General features: G+C 44.4%; 1 long non-coding RNA gene across 2 annotated transcripts in view; it reads left to right on the top strand.

The window, feature by feature from the left end:
* Nucleotides 1–17864, top strand: part of LOC105872855 (uncharacterized) — a 47105-nt gene extending 29241 nt beyond the window's left edge. Inside the window, exons 2-3 of one of the 2 annotated variants that reach the window (XR_012915943.1) lie at nt 15318–15547; nt 17344–17864. This is a non-coding gene — a long non-coding RNA (uncharacterized LOC105872855). Of the gene's footprint in view, nt 1–15317; nt 15614–17343 lie in introns of both variants that reach the window. The other variant, XR_012915942.1, reaches the window with a different exon arrangement.
* Nucleotides 17865–21787: the final 3923 nt, after the last annotated feature.

Here is a 21787-nt window from a genome sequence, read left to right as displayed (position 1 = left end):
GGGTGTGGTGGCTCACTCCTGTAATCCTAGCACTCTGGGAGGCTGAGGTGGGAGGATCACTTGAAGTCAGGAGTTTAAGACCAGCCTCAGCAAAAGTGAAACCCTGTCTCCACTAAAAATAGAAAAAATTAGCCGGGCGACTAAAAAAAAAAAAAAATTTAAACAGGCATGGTGGTGCGTGCCTGTAGTCCCAGCTACCTGGGAGGCTGAGGCTGAGGATCACTCGAGCCCAGGAGTTTGAGGTTGCTGTGAGCTAGGCTGACACCACGGCACTCTAGCCTGGGCAACAGAGTGAGACTCTGTCTCAAAAAAAAAAAAAAAAAAAAAAGTTTAATTAGTTACTATTTCTGCAATAAGAAAAAAACTTTTAAAAGAATATTGGTGCAGGGGCATTATTTTCCTTTATGGAATTAATTTTTAAGTATTAAAAAAACCCTCAGTCTTCCCTATACCTCATTCCTATATTTCCTTAAATATTCTTTCTGGATTTGTCACACTTGACTTCATCTAAAACTTTTGAAGCAATCTGTGACTGTCCATGACATACTATGTAGGCAACGAAATCCATGAACTGACTTGCTGGCATTATTTGGGCAACGCTACTTACCGTCCGGGTCACCGGGCAGGCTGGGTGGTTCAGAGCCCGTTCAGAGCCTGGCCTGTGAGGCGCCCTCACCACCGTTCCATGCCCGGCTTTATTTATTCCCCTCACAACTCTCTGCTTTAAACAATGTTTTCTTAAAAATTAAGAATTCATTTTTTTTTTATTGTGGTAAAATATACATTCCATATGTTTAAGTATACCCTTAAATGGCATTAAGTACATTCACATTGTTGTGCAACCATCACCACCATCCCTCTCCAGATCTCTGTCATCTGCCCAAACTGCAACTCTGTTCCCTTTAAACAGTAACTCTCCATCCCCCTCCCCCCAGCCCCTGGCAACCACCATTCTACTCTCTGTCTCTGTGAATTTGACTACTCTAGGTACCTCATATAAGTGGGATATTACAATATTTGTCCTTTTGTGACTGGTTTATTTGCCTTGGGATCATGTTCACCCATATTGTACCATGTGTCAGCATTTTATTCCATTTATTTATTCATCTATTTAGACACAAAGTCTCACTCTGTTGCCCAGGCTAGAGTTCTGTGGCGTCAGCCTAGCTCACAGCAGCCTCAAACTCCTTAGTTCAACCAATCTTATTGCCTCAGCCTCCCGAGTAGCTGGGACTACAGGCATGTGCCACCATGCCTGGCTAATTTTTTTTTAAAATATATATATTTTTAGTTGTCTAGCTAATTTCTTTCTATTTTTTTTTTTTTAGTAGAGACAGTCTCACTCTTGCTCAGTCTGGTCTCGAACTCCTGAGCGCAAGTGATCCGCCTGCCTTGACCTCCCAGAGTGCTAGGATTACAGGCATGAGCCATCATGCCCAGCCTATTTTCTTCCTTTTAAAGAGTGAATCTGGCCGGGCGTGGTGGCTCACGCCTGTAATCCCAACACTCTGGGAGGCCAAGGCAGGAGGATGGCTCAAGGCCTGGAGTTCGAGACCACCCTGAGTAAGAGCGAGACCCCATCTCTGCTAAAAGTAGGAAGAAATTAATTGGCCAACTAAAAAAAATATAGAAAAAATTAGTGCATGCCTGTAGTCCCAGCTACTTGGGAGGCAGAGGCAGAAGGATTGCTTGAGCCTTGAGCCTAGGAATTTGAAGTTGCTGTGAGCTAGGCTGATGCCACAGCACTCTAGTCCAGGCAACAGAGTGAGACTCTGTCTCAAAAAAAAAAAAAACAAAGAATGAATCATGTGCCATTGTATATATATACCACCTTTGGCGTATCCACTCAAATGTTCATGGTATTTTGGTTGCTTGTACATTTTGGGCTTATTGTGAATAATGCTGCTATGAACATGAATGTACAAATATTTATTTGAGCAATTCTTTTGCTCAAAGCAGAATTGCTGGGTCATGTGATAATTCTATTTTTAATTTTTTGAGAAGCTGCTAAATAAACTGTTTTTCATAGTGGCTGCACCATTCCACATTGTATGGTTGTTATTTTTATTCACTTTTATCCTCCCTAATTAAATTTCTATTTTCTTGAGATCAAGTACCCTGTTGCATTCACCTCTGAATCCCTCAGAGCACCTACAAAACTGCCTCAAGGATTTTAGGTGTTCAATAAATATGTGAATAAAAGCTTTTTTTCCCCCAAGCTCTTAGAAGATCCTCTCCACTCTTGGTGTGCTCCTCCTTCTTGTTCTTCCCTTCCTTGTTCTTCTTTCAGCTCTCATAGTTTGTGATTTAGTGGATCTCTGCTAATAAATCTCTATCTTAATGATTTATAATCTTTGGCCATGCAGCTAAGAGCATGGGCAATACAGTCAGAACGACCTGGCCTCAAGTCCCGGCTCTGCCACTTACAAATTGTATGACCCTGGGCAAGCTTCTAAACTTTCATTTCAGATATTTGTTTATTTACTTATTTTTATTTTTTAAAAATTTTTTTAAGCCAGTCAAATTTAGCAGTGGGGGTCAGATATTTGTTGCTGCATAACAAAACACTCCAAAACTTGGTGGCCTGAAACAATGACTATTTTATTATTTATTTGGATTCTGTGCATCTGCTGGGTCATTCTTGTACTCCACGTGGTGTTGTCTGGGGTCACTCACATGCAGCATTCATCAGTGAGCTTGGCCAGGGTTGGAATGACTTAGAAGGCCCCACTCACATGTCTGGCATCTCATGTCCGGGGGAGTTGGAATTGCTGGGGCCTGGCTGAGTCTTTCCCTCTCTCTTCTAAGTTTCCCATAAAAACTGGGCCCTTTTCTCCATGTGGCCTTTCTCCATATGGCCTTTCTCTCTCAACAGGTTAGTCAGGCCTCTTTACATGGCAACTGCCTTCTAAGACAGCAGAAATGGAAACTGCCAGTGTTCTTTTTTATTTTATTATTATTTTTTTGAGACAGAGTCTCACTCTGTTGTGCAGGCTAGAGTGCTGTGGCATCAGCCTAGCTCACAGCAACCTCAAACTCCTAGGCTCAAGCAATCCTCCTGCCTCAGCCTCCCAAGTAGCTGGGACTATGGGCATGTGCCACCAAACCCAGCTAATTTAGTAGAGACAGGATCTCACTCTTGCTCAGGCTGGTCTTGAACTCCTGAGTTCAAATGATCCTCCAGCCTTGGTCTCCCAGAGTGATAGGATTACCAGTATATTCTTTTTCTGAAAGCAGCCACTGGCCAGCTGAGGCTCAGCAGGAGGGGAAATGGACTCCAATACCTGGTGGGAGGAAGGGCACTTGCATACTGGGATGAGAGGAATTAGTGGCCATGTTTGAAGACAACCCATCTCTAAGCCTCAGTTTCTCTACCTGTGAAATGGGAGATAATAATAGTGACTGTCTTTCTAAGATTATAGTGAAGACGAAATGTGATAATGCATGTAAGATGGGCACAAATCATGATTCTAATCATTATTATTATATTTTTTTTATTTTAGCGTATTATAGGGGTACAAGTGTTAAGGTTACATATATTGCCCATGCCCCCCTCCCCCCTCGGGTCAGAGCTTTAAGCGTGTACATCCCCCAAACGTCGCACATCTTACTCGTTGTGGTTGTATATACCCATCTATTATTATATTCTTATTGCCATTTTATTCCAACCAGGATGGATGTTGTTCATGTCCATTTTGCAATTCTCTTGTCTTTCTTTATTCAATAAGATCAATACAGTGCTAATCACCACAAAGAGTACTGAAATCAATATAAGAATTCCTACCCTCCCTGGGAAAAGCCAGGATGGACTCGCAGGAATCCTCAGGGTTTTCAGTCTTTGTACCTGTGTTCCACTTCCTCCTTGAGGGGTCCTTCCTTCTTTCCCTTCCTTCCAACCCTATCCTTGTTGGAATAAAATGGCGATAAGAATATAATAATAAGGATTGGAATCATGATTAGTGCCCATCTTACTTGCATTATCATATTTCATCTTCACTATCATCTTGGAAAAACAGTTATTATTATCTCCCATTTCACAGATGGAGAAACTGAGGCTTAGAGATGGGTTGTCTGCAAACATGGCTCCCTCCCTCCCTCCCTCCCTCCCTCCCTCCCTCCCTCCCTCCCTCCCTCCCTCCCTCCCTCCCTCCCTCCCTTCCTTCCTTCCTTCCTTCCTTCCTTCCTTCCTTCCTTCCTCTGCTGTCCAGACTGGAGTGCAGTGGCCCAATCATAGGTCACTGTAACCTCGAATTCCTGGTGGGTTTAAACAACATAAATTAATTAATTAATTAATTAATTTCTCACAGTTCTGGAGGCTGGAAATGTGAGGTCAAAGTGCCAGTGGTGTGGGCTCATCTCTCAGGTTGCAGATAATGCCTGCTCACCGTGTCCTCACTGGCCTTTCTTCAGTGAGAGAGATCTCTTCCTTTTTTTATAAGGCCACCAAGGATTTGAACCCTACTCTTATGACCTCATTTAACCTTAATTACCTCCTAAAAGCCCTATCTCCCAATACAATCACATTGAGGGTTTGGGGTTCAACAAATAAATGTGGGGGGAACACAATTCAGTCAATAGCACCAGGATACTATTCTTTTACCTCTTATATGTGTTTGTATATGTATGTGTACGTACATATGCAAATGGAGAAAATGCAAATATTTTCTCACCTAGACCATAACTTTTCATTTTTTTCTTAATGATATCTTTTGTCCTAGATAATTTTTTAGTTTTGATGTGTCAAATTTGTTTACCTTTTTCTTTGTCTTAATGATTTAAGGAGGCTTGTACCCCTAAGGTCATGAACATACTATGTGCTCTTCTATATTTTAGAAGAACTTGCCTATTGCCTATTGCATTTTGAGCTGGAAGGAGGTACATTTTTAACTAACAGTTCAATTTCTTTAATGGCTATTAGTTTATTAATGTCTTCTACTTCTTGGACAAATTTTGGTTATTTATATTTTCTTAGAAAATCATCTTTTTCATCTGGGTCTCAAATTCATTGGTATAAAGTTGTACCTAATATTCCTTTTAAAAGCTATCCTTTATATTTGTACATATCCCTTTTCATACTTGACAGGACTTATTAAGCATTTTCTCTTTTTTATTAATGATTCTAGCCAAATAATTTTTTATCTTAAAAAAGCAAATCTGTGGTTTTATTGATCAATTTTGCTGAGTGTTCCCCCTATATCACTAATTTCTGCTTCTATATTAATTCAGTTCTTACCACTTACTTGGCTTTACTTTGTTTTTCTTTTCAGTGTTTTTTATAGTCTAATAAATAAATGTAAGGCTACAGTTTTTTCCTGAAAATTATTTTGGCCACATCCCATTGGTTTTGATGTGTGCTACTTTCATTGTGGTTCAGTTCCAAGTAGTTTACTTCCTTTTTAAAGCAAGAGATCTTTAGAAGTATGTTTTTATATTTCAGGAGTATGGGTTCTTTTGGCTCCTCGTTTGTTCATTTCTAAATTTATTGCATTATGGTTAATGAATGTGGCCTGTATAATAACAGTTTTTTAAAAAATGTGTTGTTATTTCCTTTAGGCATAGAACAGAGTCAAATTCGGTGAACTTTGCATGTGTGTTTTTGACTTATAAAAACAGTATACTATTGCATTATTTTTACCTTCCAGTGTTGGCATAGCTTCTGAGATGGGCGATAATTTAGTTGGATTTACTAGGAAGACTATCATTGACTTATTTATTCAACCGATATTTATTGAGTGCCTGCACGTTCTGGGAACCGTAGGTTTGGGAGGACACAGAAGTGAACAACAACCAACAGTCTGCGTGGAGAAGCCGACACAAACCACACAGTCCTGTTAGCAAAATACAGGGCTGAAGAAAACACATTTGATTCTGTGAGCGTGTATCACAAAGACCCTGTTCTAGGGAAAGCCTTCCTAATACTCCGACAGAGCTAGAAGGTGAGTGGAAGTGAACTAGGAAAAAGGGCTGGAGAAGCGAGGAGGAGAGTGATCCAGAAAAATAGCAGGGCGTGGAGCCCTCCAAAGAATGCAAACCAGGTGTGCTAGGGCCCTAAGGAGGCCAGTGAGGCTGCAGCTCCCAAAGCAGGGGTTCAAGGTGCTGTAGGCAGCTGGGAAGGGCGGGGAGTGTGTGTGGGGGTGCAGACCACTTAAGGCCTTATGAAGAATTTTTGTCTTTTTTTTTTTTTTAAGAAAAATGAGAAATCCTTAAAAGAGTTTAGGTAGGCTTACAGGATCATATTAGTAGTTTTAAAAGATAATGTTAAGAGGAACTTTTCATGTTTGCTCTGGGGAGTTTTTGTATATGGAGAGGTTCTACTTTTCGCCTTGCTCCCTCCCTTTAGTGGTGTTGAACTAAATGTATTAGGAAAATACCCAGTGCATCTTCTATGAGCTGCCTACAAATGACCCTGTGCTTTTGGAGCCAAAGTCTGCGTTGGTGGTAGATTGTAACAATGAAAACAACAATGTCATTATAAGAAGAGGAATGACGGCTACCATTGTCGGAACACTTACGATGTGTCCTAGCTTTGTGCTAGGTCCTCTGCAAGTTTTATCTCATGGACTCTTCACAGTCACCTTAGGAGACTTAAAAAAATTTTTTTTGCTACCACATAGGCCAGTCACTATGCCTGGCATCCCTCTAAAGGGGAACGCTCCTGCCTACCACCTCAGCAAAACGTGGGGTGCCCTGACTGGACTGGGGGAGCCTGGACCCAACAGCAACCAACCCATTGGCCGGCCAGCGGCCTATAGGGTATCAGAAGACAAAAGGCTTCATCCACATTGACTGTTGCTTTTAGAAATTTTAAGTTGGGATACGTAGAGGAAATCAGTTCACTGCAAAGACTGAAGTTGAGAGATGAGGAGGCAGAGAGCCACGGTGAGCCCGGCTGAGGTGAGGGCGTGAGCAAGCAGCAGCTGTGAGGTACAGGAAAGGTATGTGGGGAGGGAGAGAAACTAAGGCACAGGGGACAGGGAACACTTGGAGAGCAGACAGCTCGCATAGATGGTGAGCAGTAGAGAACAGATCCCTGGGATCCGTACCCGGCCCTCGCCCCTCAGAATGGTTCCTCCTCGCTCTGCGTGAGGTGCCTGCCTCCCACATCAGACCCTCATTACCAGAGAGCACCTCAAAGAATCTCCGCTCCAGGCAACCCCGGGGACTCAGCACTCCCGGGCGCAGATGAAGAAACAGACTCAGAGAGGTAAAGTAACCTGCACAAATTGCCACAGCTAATTGGCAGAGCAGAAATTCGAACTCCAGTTTGTGTGATTCTGATGCCCCTGTTTTTAAGCCTAATACTATTTATTCTAGCAGCAGGAATCATCTGCTCAAAAACATTTGCTCAGACTGCTAGCTTTTCCTTACCGTGAACACAAACACAACAGGCACACAACTTTAAAATGGTAGGTCAAGTTACCTGCACTATTGGCCTGTTGTTAGCTATTGTGGCCTAAGAGTCCTGACATAAGAGGACTGTTGCTTTTGTGCTCACTGGTCAAAAACAGTTTCTTCACCTCGTCAGCTACTGAGGGGGAGGAGCAGAGAAGGTGGCAGGGGCACTTCAGGAGATAGGTTTATAATTTCTCTTCCGAGAACTGGTAAAAGCCTTGCAGGTCTGAGACATCACCATCCACTCACTCAGGGAGCGGTCTCGGGAGAACTGGGTCATGCAAAAGAAACACCCAGCAATCACTGGGAAGTAGATGGCTGTGACTCTAGTTTTTGGTAAGTGGAGGAACAGAGCTGGGTGCCTAACCAACCAGAATTGTGGTCCTCTGTGTGGAATGTTCTCTTCCAGGGTCAGTGGGAAGGGAGGGAATTGAGAACAAATTTAATGAGTACCTAGAATGGGAGGCTTTGTGCCCACAGAAAGTGTAAAGTTCAGAGTCACTGGCACATAGGCCTGAAATAGGTCTTCTTCACTGCGACACAGCAGAAAACCTCTGAGGCTGCAGCCCCCTGGTAAACGCAGCCCCTTCCCTCCAGAGACCCTCTCTGTGCACGCCTGGACCCAACTGCCGCTCCTGACTTGCTCCAGGTCCCGTGCTGAGGACAGAGGGGATCCCCGTCTTTCGTGTTCCACCCTAGTGAGCCCTTGTGTGTCCTGTGCCAATTGCAGCTGGAGACGCTTCCTTGCCAGATCACCCTTTCCCTGATTCCTGGTGTTTATCCTGTCAAGGTGGGGCACCCTGACCCAGAGACCAGACGGACCCACACCGGCGAGATCGACCAGGACAGGCCCAATGTGACGCGTGTCCCGTGAAGGTCGGCAGACTGCCAGCGTCACAGAGTCCAACAGCAAAGATCAAATCAGCCGTGAGGGCGGCCCGGGATCCCACAGATCACCTGAGTCATCCACCTTCGCTCTTTCCTTATCACAGACCCGCTGCGCCCCTGCTCTCTGAACATTTGTCTTTTAAACGTTCACTTTCTAACTTAATTAAATAAAACTTTCTAGCATTACAGTAAATGAAAAATGAGAATCAGCTGTCAAGAATAAAGAAGGACGCTTTGATAATCAATGTAACCATATTGTAGAAATCACTGGTCCATGTTTCATCTAAAACGGCCGCTCACCACCTTCGAGGCCTGCCTGCCTGACCTTGGCCTGGCTGGGGCTGGAGAGTCTGGGCCCGGCCTGGGGTTCCAGGGTCAGCCCTGCAGATGGTGTTCTACCGTGTGTGGCTGAGAGACTGCAGAGAGGTGACTGAAGCCTGCTGGGCCTATTTTCCTTCCCCATCAACGGGGAATCCCGGGGATACCTGCCCTGCAGGGCTGCCGCAGAGATCGGATGAAGTACTGCAACAGCAAGCGCTCAGCACGAGGCCTGGCACACATACCCTCCACTGGGGCTGCCTGGCCTTCCCAGGGTTCCTTCTGTAAGTGCACCTTGTGATTTTCTCAGACTGCCTATCACAATCTTTGGAAATGTGGCTTTTATTTGTTTATTTCTTGGACTTACATAAGAATATTTTTTCCATGCTCAGGTGATGCAGGTTGACTCCAGGTGGATTAATCTTGGATGGGCACGGATGGGTGGCTTTGCTTTAGGTTGCTAGTTTGTCTGGATTGGGTTCCAGCTTGCCAACACGTTTCTCTCATCATCCCTGGCCCAGCTGCTATCCACAGCATATTTTTCTCAAGGTGGATGGTGGCATGCTTTTGTCAGGATAAGTGGCAGGAGCAAGCGAGATCAAACCAAACTGTGCAAACCTTTATGGCACCTTTTCTTTCTTTTTGTCCAATCCCGTCCTGTGATGCTATGGCACCTTTTTATATCACATTTGCTGACATTCCATTGGCCAAAGCAAGTAACACCCTCATGCCCAACATTAATGGTGAAAAATATGGTTTTTGGAGGTAAGACCAAAGTCCGATTTGAAACAGAAGGCAACTACGAAACAGTGAGAAGGGTGTCATTGTGGTGTTACTCTTGCTAAGGATGAGAAACAACAAACTAGAGCCGCAGTTTATGAGGATCAAGAGCAGAGGTGAATGCTTCTCCATGAAGGGAGTCCGGGGCCGCCTGCAACAGGTGTCGCAGGTCCTCCCTAGCGCAGCCCCTCACCCCACAGCTCTTGGGAGAAACCTGAGATTCTCCGCAGCACAAGCCGGAGGCAAAGCAAGCCTGTCTGAGTCCAGAGTGAGCGCTCGGGCCCCTTGGCGCAGTGCCGGCGCAGGTCTGGGCTCCCCGGCGTGCCCAGGTCCAGCCGGAAGTGTGGCCCTCTGCAGAGTTGGGTGCCACTCAGCCTGGGCAGGGGCGAGGGCGTGCCTGTGGCAGCCCCCAGGCTCGGCACAGCAGCTCCCAGACATTCTGGTGCAGATTTTCCCCGGATGAAACAGCCTCTTCCTGTGCAACCTCCCATCAGCACCTGACCTTCACTCACTTTTAACCACTTCCTTGCTTTCTCTACGCCCGGCTTCCCTCTACACATCCCGAGTTTATTCACAGTGTCGCTTCACCCTTCTTCCAGGGTATGAATCTACCTTTTTTCTCCTTTCCCCTCCTCTCTCTTCTGTTTCTCTCATTTTCTCTTTCTGTCTCTCTCTTATCTATTTCATCCTGCCTCTCCTTCTCTCCTTCCCTCCCTCTCTCCTTTCCTTCTTCACAAATGCCCCTTACTCATGGGCTAGGTGTTGTGCTAGAGGTTACAGTGGTAACGGGATCCTTGTCCTTATGGGATGTTTAGTCTAAAAGGGAAGACCAACACTAACGAATATGCTCAAATAATAACTTAATTATACCAGCAATAATGCTATGAGAGATCCAAGTGGGCCACATTCTTTGAACTCATTTGACATTTTCCATGTCTGACTGGAATATTGGTTGCAGTAGATTGTGAATACCCTGGATTATGCGATTATGTCTGCTTTGCATGTAGCTCCAGTGCCTAGTACAGAGCCTGGCTCATGCACAGTATGCACTCAGTGATTACTTGTGACATACTTTGAAATGTAACCAGTCAGTGTTCATATGACATAGGAGTCATGAGGGGAAGTCAGAGGCGGCAAATCTCTTCCTCCATCCCATGCTTCCCTCACCCTACCCACAGCCAACTAGATGCCAAAGGTGTAAGGTGTCAAGGAAGGGATGCAGGCCAAGTGTCATCCTAGGTTCTCTGCCCATAGCTCTCCCCTTGAGAAAACCTCCCCAGGAGCCCCCTTCCATGAACCTCCAACTTTAGAAGAAATAAAGGAACAATCTCTCTGCCTGGCTTCTTGTCTTCCTTGGCATGGATTGGATGCACTTCGACCACTCTCACCTGGGCCAGGTAAGTGTTTTCCAACTGACATCCACTTTGGGATTTTTATTCTAACTCCTTTAATTATGCAGGAAGCAGTTGGTCATTGAACATCATGTAAATATGATCAGCTATGAAGAGAAGCTTGTCAGAAATGGGGAGTGCAACTTTCAGCAGCAATAGAAAGGGGAAAATACCCAGAATACATTTACTCCATTACATTTTCCCTTCAAACAGGAAGAGAACAGCAAAGCATTGAAGGATGGGAGAAAACAAGTTAACAAATGAACCCAAACCCTTGATTACAGCAGAGACGCTCTTTTAGAGAGGTCAGAGCACCGGTGTCCGTCTTCCCCGACGCCAGGCCATCAGGAGGGCGGGTGGACACCTCGGCGGGCGCGGAGGCCTTGTGCGATCAGACATCGTGCAGAGCGACAACAGGCTTAGGCTTTCCTGGATGTGACTTGGCTCTGATAAGAATCTGTCCAACGTGGCCGTGATATGACAGTAAATTCCATGGATTTGAACAGCACGATTCATGCCAAAAAAAAACTTGATGGCTTTTTTGGACAGAATTGTCTTCATTGTTACTGGGTACGGGACAAAAAGAAAAAGTGCAAGAGATGCAGCATCTGTAACTTTGTGGCATCTGAGGACGCCGTCAGCCCTCTTTTCCCCTCCACAGGGGGGGAGGAGGCTGATGCAAGGGCTGGGCGAGGTCACCTTCAGCGTGCTGAGTGCGCCCAGGGAGCACGCCAGGGTGAAAAGGAGATGGACGCACAGCCCGCGTGGGGACAGGCAGTAGCTCCGTGTGCTAGCTCGTAAACTCAGAATGGAACTCGGAATTTTATAGCTGTAAAGGATATTAGCAGCTGCCCAGTCCAAAAGCTCTGAACTAGTTCAACGCCATTGCTTCCAAGGTGAGACTGAGGTCAAGACACGGGAAATGACGGACTTAGAGACTTCACTGAGTTAGTAGCAGAGCCATGACCTGCTTCTACTTCCACTGTCTCCCTGGTAAGTGCTCATTAAATGTTAGCCATCCTCACCATCACCACGCTTACTTTCTTATACGCCCTCCGCATACCCTGTGCAATTAGGTGGTATTTTCCCACGTCGTGAATGCAGAAAACAGGGAATTTACCCAGGGACACCCAGCTGACATGTGTCAGAGAAGGCCTGGAAGCTGGCTGTTCTGACTGTCCCTCCAGGGCTCTTCGCAGCCCTCATCCTGTCTGCCCTGTGACCTGTGCACTGTGACTCGTGAGCCCAGAGAGATCCCGTGATGGACTCTAGAGAACAGCTCTGCGGACCCGTCTACATAGCAGCTCTGCAGCTGGGGTGCTCCCCAGAGCACACAGCAAAAGATTTGAGATGAGCACTGCCTTGGCCGGGCACAGTGGCTCACGCCTGTAATCCTAGCTCTCTGGAAGGCCGAGGCAGGCGGATTGCTCGAGGTCAGGAGTTTGAAACCAGCCTGAGCAAGATCAAGACCCTGTGTCTACTATAAATAGAAAGAAATTAATTGGCCAACTAATACATATAGAAACAATTAGCTGGGCATGGTGGCGCATGCCTATAGTCCCAGCTACTCGGGAGGCTGAGGCAGGAGGATTGCTTGAGCCCAGAAGTTTGAGGTTGCTGTGAGCTAGGCTGATGCTACGGCACTCACTCTAGCCTGGGCAACAGAGTGAGACTCCGTCTAAAAAAAAAACCAAAAAGATGAGCACTGCCTTTCCCTCTGGCGCGGGCACACTGGGAACTGCCGGGAAGCGTACGCAGTCCACAGATGCTGGAGAGGTGCGTAAGGAGCAGCTCCCAGAAGGCCTCATGTCATAATAAAGTACCTGGATTTCATCTTTCCCATGGAGCCTTTGATGGGGCTTAAGTAAAGAAATGCCATGGCGCGTTGTACGCTTGAGCTATTTCATGCTGGCAACTGGGGGCAGGATGGATTTGGGAGGATGGGAGCAGCGAAGGTGAGATGACAGGGGCTTACGCAGTGGTTTCAGGGGAGGGTGGACAGGCAGAGTCAGGACTGACTTCGGGTCGGGATAAGTAAGAGGGGAGAGTCAACAGTGAGCTCCAGTGGCAGCTTTGAAGACTGAGTGGGAGGAGAGTAGAGGAGGAGGAGTTCAACTGGGGGCAAGACGATGAGTTCTGTTTTAGACACATCGACAGAGAGGGGTCTAAAGGATATTTTAGCCTAGATTCCCTCAAAGGCAGGCCTGGGACAAAGGTTTGTGTCTGGGTCATTTATTTGGGAAGTGACCCAAAGAAACAGGAGAGAGGGATCAGGGAGGGTGAAATAAGGAGGCGTCTCAGGACTGTGCACCCAGGAGATAAGAGGGAGAAGCGGTTATTCTCTGGTCCTCCACCTCGCTGGGCCAGGGCTTCCCCAGGCAGGGTTATCCCCACCCAACTCCACATGTGGCTTGCACATGCACAAGTGTTGGCACTTCCACAGGCTTCCAGAGTGAATGAACAGGCTTCCAGGGGCATCCCTGAAGCCCCGAGACACGAAGCACAGTGTAAGCTAATTGTTGAAAAAAGTTCTATCAATGCAAACTGAGTCAAAGCCAGGGCAGAGCCACTCGTCAGAGCCTCTAATGGACTCAGAGATCAGCCCATAGTGCTGAGAGGTGGTGCACAGGAGACATCCGATCCATGGGACATGCAGGCGGGGCTGTCCAGATGGAGATGTGTGACTCATCTAAAGTTTTGGAGAGAGGTGGGGGATGGAGAGGAAGATTGAGAAATCATCGGTATCCAGGTGCTGGTTGAAACAAACCACGGGGAGAGTATGTCGGGTGCACAGAGCAGTGAGCTGAGGACAGCACCCTAGGGACCCAGAGGGAGTGGGCAGAGAATGAGGAGCCCCTGGGAGCACAGGAACAGCCAGGGAAGTGTGGTGCCATGCGAGCCAAAGTAGCAGAGAAGGTGACAAGGAGATTGGCCAAAGGTCTGCAACATATCACACCCTATAAAAATGCCTGCCGGGTTTGGCAATCAGGAGGTCTTGGATGCCACCAACAAGAGGGAGCTCAGTAGAATTTCAGTGTCAGAGGCCAGTAAATGTCGGCCTGAGGTATGAACAAGAGGTAGGAAACTGGAAAGAACAGTGCAACCCAGCTGGGTGTGATGGCCCATGTCTGTAATCCTAGTTACTCAGGAGGCTGAGGCAGGAAGGTTGCTTGAGGCCAAGAGTTCAAGACCAGCCTGAGCAACATAATAAGACTCCATCTCTACAAAAAAATAAAAAGTTTACTGGGCTTGATGGCACATAGCTGTAGTCCCAGCTACTCAGGAAGCTGAGGCAGGAGGATTGCTTGAGCCCAGGAGTTTGAGGCTGCTGTGGCCTATGATGGTGCCCCTGCACTCTATCCGGGGTGACAGAGTGAGACCTTGTCTCTAAAAAAATAAAGAAGAAGAATAGTGCAAGATGCACAGTCACGAGGATTGCCCTTGAATAGGGTGCGCAGTGAGGAGGAGAGGGCAGATGTGGAGACAGGCCAGATTTTAGGACGGAGAGTGGGGAGCTGAGGGACAGCAGGCAGAGGAGCCTTGCTTGGCTTCTGCGAAGGAACAATACTATGTGCTGAGGCTGTAGGAGTGCAGGGACTAGAATTGGCCTCTTGCCGTGTCCTACTGTGAGTGCTCAACCTGAGGGCTGCAGGGGAGAGCTTGGGCTGGCATCTAGTCCCTGCTGTTAGTCACTCAGTATTTACTGAGCATTAGCAATGTGCAAGGCCATATGTAAGTAACTGAGGTGACTGTGATTGAGTCCCTACTCATAAGGAGCTTTCAATCTTAGGTCCCAGGAATTAGCTACACTCTAGATAACGTCAGAAATTGGACTGGGTCAGAGTTATAATCTGTGTCTAGGAGTCTACTCATTTACTCCACAAGTTTACTTGTTGGGGGACTTGAGGGACTATTAAGTGCTAGTCACTGATCCAGGTCCCCAGAATATATCAGAGAGCAAAACAGATACAAATCCTGCTCTTGGGGACCTTATATTCTGATGGGGTGTATTTGTCAGGAAAATCTAAATTATATTGTATTAACAAGTGGCTGCAAAATACCAGTGACTTAATAAAATAATGCTTCATTTCTTTTCTAAATCTTTAATTAAAAATTTTATTTGTATTTATATATATATATATCCTTTTTTTTTTTTTTTTGAGACAGAATATCATTTTGTTGCCCAGGCTAGAGTGAGTGCCGTGGCATCAGCCTAGCTCACAGCAACCTCAATCTCCTGGGCTCAAGCAATCCTCCTGCCTCAGCCTCCCTAGTAGCTGGGACTACAGGCATGCGCCACCATGCCCGGCTAATTTTTTCCATATATATTAGTTGGCCAATTAATTTCTTTCTATTTATAGTAGAGATGGGGTCTTGCTGTTGTTCAGGCTGGTTTCGAACTCCTGAGCTCAAACGATCCACCCGCCTCGGCCTCCCAGAGAGCTAGGATTACAGGCGTGAGCCACTGCGCCTGGCCTGTATTAATATATTTTTAAAATTTCAAATCCTTTATTTCTCATTTGCACGAAGTTGATTGTGATTCTGCAGGGCAACTGTCCTCCACGCAGTGACTCGGGGCCCAGTAGGCTTCACCTTCGCAAGCTGAGACTCCTTGGTTGCTATCGCAGAGGAAAGAGAGAGAAGCTGAAGAACTTTCCGTGGGTTTGTCAGTTCTGCAGTGTGGAAACGAGCCACATCCATTTCTCTCAGGACTAACCACACGGCCTCACCTAACGACACAGAGACCAGGAAATGTGAGGGAGCGTGTGGAGTATTTGGTGAGCATCACTGTCTCGGCCTTGTGGCGGGAGACCGTCTGTGGGCATAACAGATACGTCAATAAGGTGCGTCCTGCGTTAGCGGGGATGCGTGCGGTGGGGACGCAGGGCAGGGTGAGGAGGGGGGGTGGTGTCGGGGAGGGAGTGGAAAGGGCAGCGTTATTAAACAGGGCGGCCAGGGCAGGCCTCCCTGAGAAGGTGGCAGGTAAGCAGAGCCTTAGAGGAGGCGAGGGAGCTATTGGGATATCTGAAAGGAGAGTGGTCTCAATAGAAGAAATGATCCAGAAGGAGATGGAGTGTGTCAGGACGTAGAGCCAAATAGCCCGCAGACTGTGCGGGGGTCAGAGACGGAAACCCAGGCTGGAGTCACAAGAACTGGTTCCAATTTCACTTTTGTGACAAATTAGTTATGATAGGTTGTAAAGTTACTTTAACCTTAGTGAGCTTCAGTTTCCTTGTCTGAAATACGGGGATAATAAAAACTATCTCATAGGATGTTGTAACAGATGTAATATATGTAACATAACATGCCTGGCTCAGAATAGAAGGATGTGGTAGATCCTGTAAATTGGTTCACTCAAAATCTATTCTCAAACACCCTCTTCTTTGCTTTCCTTTACTAGAAAAGGTAAAAGAGGAAATACTCCAGCTCCCCTGAAGCTAGGGGTGGCCACAAAGCCCAGTTATGGCCAGTGAGATGTAAACAGGAGTCCTTGACTTTTCCAAAAAAAAAGGCAGAGCTTCTGAGCAGCAAGTCCTTTCCCCTCTGACTCTGCCTCCTTCTCTCTTCTTGCCTGGATCGCAACTGTGAGGCTGGAGGTAGAGCAGCCACCTTGCAACCATGAGGCAACAAGCACAAGGTTCAGGCTAAGGAGTGGCAGGATAGAAAGAGTTGGGGCCGGGCACGGTGGCTCACACCTGTAATCCTAGCACTTTGGGAGGCCGAGGTGGGAGGATTGCTCGAGGTCAGGAGTTCGAAACCAGCCTGAGCAAGAGTGAGACCCCGTCTCTACTATAAATAGAAAGAAATTAATTGGCCAACTAATATATATAGAAAAAATTAGCCAGGCATGGTGGTACATGCCTGTAGTCCCAGCTACTCAGGAGGCTGAGGCAGAAGGATCACTTGAGCCCAGGAGTTGGAGGTTGCTGTGAGCTAGGCTGACGCCACGGCACTCACTGTAGCCTGGGCAACAAAGTGAGACTCTGTCTCAAAAAAAAAAAAAAAAAAAAAAAAGAAAGAGTTGGGTACTTGATGACATTGTTGAGCCACTGTCCAGGGCTATCTGCCCAGAAATTTATTGTTGTGTGAGACAAGTACCTTATTGCTGGTATTTCCCAGTGTTTGTTGGGGTCTCTGCTGTGTGAAACTAACACAGTAACAATAGCTAAAATTGTCATCATCATCATCTTCCTATCTATTCTAAAACTGCAACAACATCCAGCTCACAGCTTTAGATTTTATTACCTACTTTGGGAGCCAATTAAGATTTATTAAATGAATCTCCAAGGTATTGAGATTCGTATTCCAAGTATTCTAAGAACATTGGCTCTTTGAGATATTAATAGGTCTTCTGAGAAAAGAAAAAGTGCTATTGTCAAGTCAACAAATAATGATACCTGGTAGAGATCTTTATACCAGTGGTGTTCAAGTTGGTGTACTATTTGAGGGCTTTCCAAAGGATTTTAAAGACTCAATTTCAGATCCTCAATTACCATAAGTACTCTTTCCAAAAATTCATGTGTCTGAGGACTCCTCATTAAGGTTCTCCTCTCCCTGCTTCTCTGTCCACCAGGTCCATTCTCCCACCCTACAAGAGAAAAGCACAGCTCTCTGCTGACCTGACTTACCCTGGGCACTGCTCCAAGGTCTACAAACCTCTGTGCTACAAAGGGAGAATTCCAAATATCAACACCTAACTGGATTCTAATGATTGGGGAATAAATCCTGCTGTAACTCCTGTGGTTCCCACATCTTTGCTTTCAATGAAATTGAAGGATATCCTAATTGAATTATCAGCTGATAGATCATTAAAAATATTTTTATGGTAAATGATTATGTGATCTTTGTCTTATGTCTCTGACATAGTTTAGACTTGAGTGGCAATGCTGTTAAGTCTATCTCCACCTACTTATTGATGTAAACACAGTTTCTCAATGCCTGTATCTGTAAAAATAATAAATAGGAATAGAATGGATGCTGCACCCTGTCTCATTCTAGCAATAAATAATTCATTTGTGAGTATAAGAAGCAAGTGAAAAAAAAAAAACAACTAGTCAGCTTACTAATAAATGCAATTCCAATAAAAATTTACTTTAATAATTATGCATTAAAATTTGTAATATGTGTCTGTTGTTTTGACTGTGCTAATGATAGCTAAATCCAGAAATGAATTTAAAACACTTGCAGCCTTCACCTTACATATTTAGTTTGTGTTTTTGTTGTGGAGGTAGAGAATTATGATAAAATGACCAGTAAAAGACTTTCAAGTATTACAACTTAATTTTAGAAATAATTTCTGCTGTAGAAGTGGAATGGAGAAAAAATGGTGAAAATGTTTATTAAAGAAGGGCTTGTTCATGTAATTTCAACTAGATGGTTATGGATATCAAACATGGTAGTTTGTGGTGATGTTTAGAATTCCTTGGGAAACATTTAAGAGAGTAATATAAGACCTGTATTTTTATATGGCAATATTTATAATATGTCCAAAATTATATCCTTTACAACTATTTAAACTTCTCATGAAACTTTTTAGAAGTTTATTTAAAAAATGGATGAGAGGTATATAGTTTTCAAATTTTTTGGAGTGTGCAGGCAAAGATTTAGAGATGATTGCCTTAGAGATCTGTTTTTACTAATAGATAAAATTGTCAAGTAATCAAGAATGATATTGTATCTGATTCTACTCCCTGCTCAAAAAAAAAAAAAAAAAAGAATGATATTGTAGAAAAGGTGCATCTACCAATAACCCTTTGTACTTCGTAAAAACACTAATCATGATCACTACCTTGCATGCTATGCAGGTACTTGACAAACCTTTACTCATAGATTATGCAAAGGTGAACTTCGCCTCCTGTCTCTCTCCCACCTAATCACAAGGAAGATGTCTGGAATCCAAAGTGATCAATCTAGTAATAAGATTTCATCTAAACTGTGCGGATAAAAAGATAATACAGTCCATAATCAAATAGTTCAAAAGAGAAATACATTTGGAGAACAAAATACAGAAAAAAATAGGGAGAGAATAGGGCTCATAACAAAAAGCAAATTAAGTATGTTGTCAGTGAGGCTGAATAGAAAAAATAGGCAGTGCAGAGGGATGATAGCTCAGCTTTCCGTCCCAGCTGTCTTTTGTAGATGGTATTTTCTACTCTTATGAGATACATATGTTGGGGCCCAGCAGCTAGAAAGAGATAGAAAAGACAAAGAATATCAATCAAGAATAATAAAGAGCTGATTTTACTGAGAGGCCTGGATACATTTTAAAGTAGTGCATTTATTAAAAGATTTATGTTTCTGTCTAAATGTAATAGGAAGTTGAATGGTAACTCAAGAGATGTTTTAGAAAGAGCCAAACTTTAAAGAGGGAATTATTTAGGGTGTATTAAGGATGCATTAAAAATTTTTTGAAGGGATTATTTGTCTTAATAAAGAACCCTTCATGATCAAATTCCTGCTTAAATTTCTTCCACTACATAATAGAAAAAATAGGATAGAAGTAAAGGAAATAAAATTTCAGGTTAAAGGATATTTCCTCTACTGTGAGATGATCAAACTGTAGCTTGAAATAATTCTAATAACTACAGGCAGTTCTGGGTAATTAATTTAACAATAGTTGATGTTATTAATAAGCCCATAATTAATTTAAAATTAATCACTTAATACATTATTCTGTTTTATACCTAATTTTCAAGCTTCATTTAAACAGAAAATCCTAAAATCTCCTCCGATAGAAGTGTCAAAATGGTCTAAAGACAGAAGATACTTGGAGACTTTCTGTTTTAAAGAAAAAAAAATAAAATAAAATAAAAAAATAAAGACAGAAGAGATGTGAGAAAGACATGAATGATTCACGATAGGGATTTCTGTTGTCTCAAAGTAAGGAGCCAAGTGAATGTAGCAGGAAAGTGGATTTTCTGGTCCACTCAAGAGAGAACAGAAGATATTCATTCATTGTTTTAAGAAAACAAAACAGTTCTCTCCATTCTAGTCCATTCCAATATCATAAATCAAGTATTAGCACTGTGGTATCAAGAATAAGACTCTTCCCCATTGAACTTGCCCCTCCTCCATTGTGAGTTCACAGCCTGCAAAACTGCACATGGCAGCCCTGATCCACTCTCTACCCATTCACCTAAACCGGAAACCTGAGATTCATTCTTGGTTTTCTCTAATATTTCATTCATTGACTTCTCTCCCTCCCTACTGCTATTCTCTAGTTCCCAAGCTACTCCTGGGAGTGCTTGTCTCCTAGCAAAGAGCTCAGTAAACATGTGTGGAATAAATGACCTGATTTGATATGATCTATGATCTATGATCTCTTTCCTCAAGGAGTGCTCTGCCAAGAGTGAGGAGATGGACACAAAAACTCCTTGTCCTTTAGGCTGTTCAGGTGTTGCCTCCTCCACGAAGCCTTCGGAATTCTCTCCCCCCATTCAGACTGGGGTATGTGACCCTCCTCTGATTCCCAAAGCACTTTCTGCTTACCTTTACTAAAACACTTATAATTCTGTCTTGTAACAATTGATCTGCTTCTCTGAGTTCCCCGCTAGATAGGGACTTGTATGCCTGGGTCCCTAGTACCTAGCATAGTACTTGGTGTCAAGTCCAAAGACAATGAATGTTGTGGAGTGAATGAATGATACAGGAAAAAAAGTGCAATAAGAGGCACACACAAAGTAGTCTCACGGGGTGACAGATGAAAGAGAAGCTAATTCTGCTATTAGGGCGAGTGACAGTGAGAAATGGCCTTTTCAGCTGATCTCGAAAGGTGAGTTGGAGTTTCTCTCTCGATTAAGGTAAGGAAAGGTATTCCAAGCAGAAGGAATGGCATGAACAAAAGCATGTAGGCAAGAAAGCAAATGAAGGATTTAAGACAATGGGCGCCTGGCACAGCTCACAGCTTTGAGTGGGAGGAAATGGGGCCAGCGTGGCCAGAAAGGTTGTTTTAAACAAGTTGGGAAAGACCTGGAAGTGATACGGAGGGGTTTGAAGATTATAAACTAGAAAGTCACTGAAGTTTTTAAGAAGAGTAATAACATGTTCAGATCTCTAAAAGAAAAAAAAAATATTTTGTTTCCTTTTTAGTAACTAAAAGCCATAGATCTAACTTCCTCTATTTTTACATATCTTGATACTTCAGGAAAATAAAAAACAAAGGCCAGCTGAAGCAATTCTTCTTTCCTTGAGTGGTCTGAATGAGGCATATTTTTTTTTTTTTTCCTTTTCCTTGTTTTCTGGCCAGCCGCTTGGTGAAATGAGTGCATCACGCAGCTGGGAAAACACGAGCTTCTCGGGTTTGTTTGGCTTCTGAGCTATGTGGGTGAGCGCGAGTCTGGGCAGTGTGTCAGCTCCTTCCTGAAAGTCTGGGTCAAGGAAGTCCACAACACGAGCTTGTTTACTTGATTTTGCTTTCAGTGTTGCGAACACTGGTTCTGATTACTGCAAAGGTGTATGTGGTTGCTGCTGGCTCCCAACCCTGTAATTCCTTTGAAAAGATGATCTGATTGGGACAACTGTGACTTGACTTTAATGCCCCAGTTCCTTTTGAAACACCCAGATGAAAAGTGATGCGTTATTTTCCCAGTGGCTTTTGTTCCTGGCTAGCCATAATAGTTTGTTGGATCACTGGGAGTCATTCTGCGGAACTGAGTTTGCTGGGCTGGCAGATTTGGAGGGGTAGACAAAGCATGACCAGTCTGGAGAGACTCTTCTAGCCCAGACACGTGAAGTTAATCGACAAATGCTTACGGAGTGCCAGCTATGTGCCAAGCACTGTCCCAGGCACTGGGGCACCAAGATGAATAAGATAGTTTCCGCTAGAGTCTAGTAACCAGACTGAAAACTCATCAAAGGTAAAAGCCAGCTCGTAATTCTCTTTACATCCCCCCAAATTGCTTAGCACAGTGGTTAGCTTAAGGAGGAGCCCCAATCAATACCAGTGTTTAAATAAGCATGTATATTTCAATTTTGTACAACAAATATTTACTAAGCACCTACTATGGGCTGACGTTGCG

This window comes from Microcebus murinus, chromosome 2 (genome assembly GCF_040939455.1).
Source record: "Microcebus murinus isolate Inina chromosome 2, M.murinus_Inina_mat1.0, whole genome shotgun sequence".
NCBI lineage: Eukaryota > Metazoa > Chordata > Mammalia > Primates > Cheirogaleidae > Microcebus > Microcebus murinus.
Note: the sequence above shows the minus strand (reverse complement) of the source record. Positions and strands in the feature narration are given on the sequence as shown.